Source organism: Trichomycterus rosablanca, chromosome 1 (assembly GCF_030014385.1).
Source record: "Trichomycterus rosablanca isolate fTriRos1 chromosome 1, fTriRos1.hap1, whole genome shotgun sequence".
Taxonomy (NCBI): Eukaryota; Metazoa; Chordata; class Actinopteri; order Siluriformes; family Trichomycteridae; genus Trichomycterus; species Trichomycterus rosablanca.
Window position 1 is genome coordinate 12312716 of NC_085988.1, and position 4742 is coordinate 12317457.

The window sequence follows — 4742 nt, forward strand, 5'->3', positions numbered from 1 at the left end:
GGAGTGTCATGGCAGATGAATGCGGAGCAACCAACAGAGTTCTTTTAAATGTAAATAAATTCTCATTGATGTTTAATCTGTATAAAGGTGCACAAGTGTCGTTTATTCATAAATTCAGGCTCGTCAGAGACAGTTTAACCATTTTCAGTACACAGAGGGAGACATTAGCTAGACATTGAACGGCCTAAGGCTAACTGCGTTAGTTTAGTAAACTAAAACCACGGTGACAAAATTACCTAATCTAAGTAGTGCATCTAAATAATCTGCCTTATGAGCTCCATGTCTTATTACAACCCGCTCTACTGAGGCAGCTGATCAGGTAAGTAGTAGGCAGCAAGGCAGCTCACTAGGTTTTCAAACAAACATGTTATGACCAAAAGTATCTGGACACCCCTTTTAATTCTAGACTTCAGGTAAGTCCCGGTCCTGTTCTGCTTATAAAGTTGTGGTTTGTCAGTATTGTTTTGAAGAAAGTCCAGAAAGCCTTTACAGAGCTCTCACCTCAACCCTGTGTCCAGTGGGAAAAAAAGTAGTAATTATGGTGAAGGGGAAAATCCAGCAGTCACTTATAAACAGTTGCAGGATGACCTGAATGCAGCAAGAACAACAATTACAAACACAACAAATCAATAAGCAATGAACTGCACCTTAATCATTTCCATTATTTCTACACCCCTGCTGCTCTGCAAAATTTGTCCATAAGCATTTATATGGAAACAGAATTCAAATGGTCATGTTTAGATAGCTTTTGGCCAATGGATCAGACCCACTGTGGCCCTGACCAGGATGAAGAGGTGGTAAAATAGACAGTAAATAAATAAATAAATGTTTAGAAAATTGGGTCTGAGGTCTGAACTAGGTTGTGTGTCTGAAATAGTATGACGGACTGGCGCCCTGTTCTGCAGCCACTGTTTCCTTGTGGAACTGGGCCCACTGTGACCCTGATCATAATAAAGTAGTTAATGAAATGAAATAAAATGAAAATGTTTAGAAATAAGAAAGAATCAATCCAAGGAAGGGGACGTAACTGAAGTAAATGTATCAAGGCATACACTACATGGACAAAAGTAGTGGGGCATGATATGCTTCTAACTTGGCAGCAACAGTTTAGGGAAGGCCTTTTCGGCTCATGGTCAGGTGTCTGAATACTTTCGACTCTAAACTTAAAGCCATAATATCATAAAACTGGTTTTAAGTAAGTAAGTAAGTAAAAACATATACTCAAGTGAAGAAACGTTTTCAAAAATCATTTGGTTTTGAAGACTGTCTGTGGAAATTTGTGCCCGTTTAGTCAAAAGATGACTGAATTTGTATGGCTGGGTGCTAATGTTGTGTAAAGTTCTGTGCAGGACACTGGAGTTACTTTAAATGGAGCTTTTCATCTTGCTTTGTGCACAGGAAAGGAAAGGGTCTTCCCTAAACTGTTGCTGCAATGTCGGAAGCATATGATTCTCTTAATATATGTTTTATTACACCTGTTAGCAACTGTCGTGTCTGAAAGACCTGAATTTATAAATGAGAAGGGGCGTGTGAATAGTGCGTACACTGTAACTCAGTTTAATTAAGAGTATCAGACAGGGAATTTATTTCTCGTTAGGAATTAATTACGTTCTTTGAAGGATAAATCGGACCTAAAACCATGAGGGACCGACTTTCATCTTTAAGCACGTTAAGTTCAGAGTAAAGCACGAGTTTCATTTATTATTCATTTATGTCTTTGAGCTTGTGTGTCACGTATGTAGATGCTTAAATCAAATAAAATAAATAAATAAATAAAGCAAAAATAGCTCAACATTAAACCGCTCTCTGTTACCTCCTGGGCCCTGCAGCAGGGCTTCAGCTGCGGGGTTGCCGGAGGGGTTCGGGACGGTTCAGAGAATAAAAATCAGCCACTTTGTTCTGGACATGTTCAACACCGGCTTGCTGGAGGGGAAAAAGGAAAGAAAGAACTTCCATTATGGGACAAACTGATCTCGTCCTGCTTCTACATTACACTCGAGACCAAATCTTACGGTGCTATCAGCCTGACCGGTCTATTACTTCTGGCTTAACAGCGGCAACTTGGCGGTGGTTGTTGGGGCTTGAACCAGCAACCTTGCGAGTGCTTGAGTGCAGCCAGTGAGGATGTTGTGCAACCAGCAGGGAAAATTTACATTTACAGCATTTTGCAGACGCTTTTATCCAAAGTGACTTACAGCACTAAGACAGTATACTGTATAAGCTATTGAGGGTTAAGGGCCTTGCTCAAGGGCCCAACAGTGGCAACCTGGCAGTGGTGGGGCTTGAAGCTGTGATCTTTTGATTACTAGTCCTGTACCTTAACCTCTAGGCTACAACTGCCTGTTATAATTATATTATGTATTTAAAGGCAGTTGTAGTCTTGTCAAGTCAAGTCAAGTCAACTTTATTTATATAACGCTTTTTACAATAGACATTGTCTCAAAGCAACTTTACAAAATCCAGGACCAACAGATACAAAAACCCCTGTTGAGCAAGCCGAGGGTGACTGTGGCAAGGAAAAACTCCCTGAAAATTACAGGAAGAAACCTTGAGAGGAACCAGACTCAGCAGGGCCCATCCTTCTTGGGTGGCCTGGAGGATACTTTAAATAAATACACGATTTACACAAATCATACAAACACAGAATTAAATGATCTAAAAGTCATAACTGGTAATAAATAGATAAATAAACAATTAAATAATAATAGAGTTGTTATCCGCTCTAGTCTTCAATAAAGTCTGTAGTGATTTCTTGTCGTTGCAATTACTCCAGACCCGTCACATCTGACAGGAGAAGCATCGTTGTCCCGGCAGTCTCGACTTTAATCCTTAACCTCGGCGGGTAAACAGGTTTCCATCAGAATGCCCTCGGGGTAAAACAACAGTCTTGTGGTTAAGGTACTGGACTAGTAATCAGAAGGTTGAAAATTATAGCCCTGCCACTGCCAGGTTGCCACTGTTGGCCCCTTGAGCAAGGCCCTTAACCCTCAATTGCTTAGATAATATGCTGTCACAACTGTAAGTCACTTAAATAAAAGTCTCTGCCTAATGCCAAAAATGTAAATGTAAGTGGTTAAAGTACTGAACTAATAATAAGAAGGTGGCTGGTTCAAGCCCACTGTTGGGCCCTTAACCATAAATTGCTTAGATTATATACTGTTACAACTGTATGTCATGCTGGATTAAAAAAATATATAGAAGAGAAGAGAAGAGAAAGGAAGAAAGTATAAAGAAGAGAAGTGACGAGAAAACAAGAGAAGTGAAGAGAAGACAAGAGAAGTGAAGAGAAGAGAAGACAAGAGAAAAGAAGTGTAGAGAAGAAAGTATAGAGAAGAGAAAAAAGAAAGTATAAAGAAGAGAAGACAAGTGACAAGAAGAGAATAGAAGTGAAGTGAAAAGAAGAAAAGAGAAAAGAAGTGAGGAGAAGAGAAAAAAAAAGTATAGAGAAGAGAAGACAAGTGAAGAGAAGAGAAAAGAAGTGAAGTGAAGAAAAGAGAAAAGAAGTGAAGAGAAGAGAGAAAAAAAGTAGTGATGAGAAGAGAAAAGAAGTGAACAGAAGAGAAAAGAAGTGAAGAGAAGAGAAAAGAAGTGAAGTGAAGAGAAAAGAAGATAAGAGAAAAGAAGTGAAGAGAAGAGAAGAGAAGTGAAGAGAAGAGAAGAGAAAAAAAAAGTAGTGAAGAGAAGAGAAGAGAAAAGAAGAGAAGAGAAAAGAAGTGAAGAGAAGAGAAGAAAAGAGAAAAGAAGTGAAGAAGAGAAGAGAAAAAAAGTGAAGAGAAGAAAAGAAATGAAGTGAAGAGAAAAGAAGTGAAGAGGAGAAGAGAAAAGAAGTGAAGTGAAGAGAAGACAAGTGAAGAGAAAAGAAAAAAAGCAGTAAAGAGAAGGGAAAACAAGAGAAGAGAGAAGAAGTGAAGAGAAGTGAAGAGAAGAGAAAAGAAGTGAAGAGAAGAGAAAAGAAGTGAAGAGAAGAGAAAAGAAGTGAAAAGAAGAGAGGATAAGTGAAGATAAGAGAAGAGAAAAGAAGTGAAGAGAAGAGAAAAGAACTGAAAAGAACAGAAGAGAAGTAAAGAGAAGAGAAATGCAGATAAGATAAGAGAAGAGAAAAGAAGTGAAGAGAAGAGAAAAGAAGTGAAGAGAAGAGAAGAGAAGTGAAGAGAAAAGAAGTGAGGAGAAAGAGAAGAGAAAAGAAGTGAAGAGAAGAGAAGAGAAAAGAAGTGAAGAGAAGTGAAGAGAAAAAAAAGAATTGGAAAGAAGTGAAGAGAAGAAAAACGAATTGGAAAGAAGAGAAGTAAAGAGAAGAGACAGAGTCAGAGTGTAATTCATCCCAAAAGTGTTGACACACATCTAGTCAAACATCTTTATAGAGCTGCTTTGTGCTCAGGGGCGCAATCATGCTGAAAGAGAAAGCGGACTTCCCCAAACTGTTGCTACAATGTTAAAGCATATCATTTACCTTATATCATTTTTTTATGAACAGCTTTGGAATGGACTTGAACTATTTGGATCAGCGCCCAGCCACACAAATGCTGTTATTTATTTTAGTTTTTTGAATGGGCAAAAATTCCCACAGACGTATTTCAAAGTCTTGTGAGAAGCTTCTCAGAAGAGCGGCTGTTGTTCTAGATAAATATATGGCTTAGAGGTCACTCTGTTTAAATATAGTCCAACAAGCTCATGGTAAGGCGTCCAAATACTTTTGACCTTATAGTTCTTTTTTTGATCTCTGTATATATTAATAATGAAAA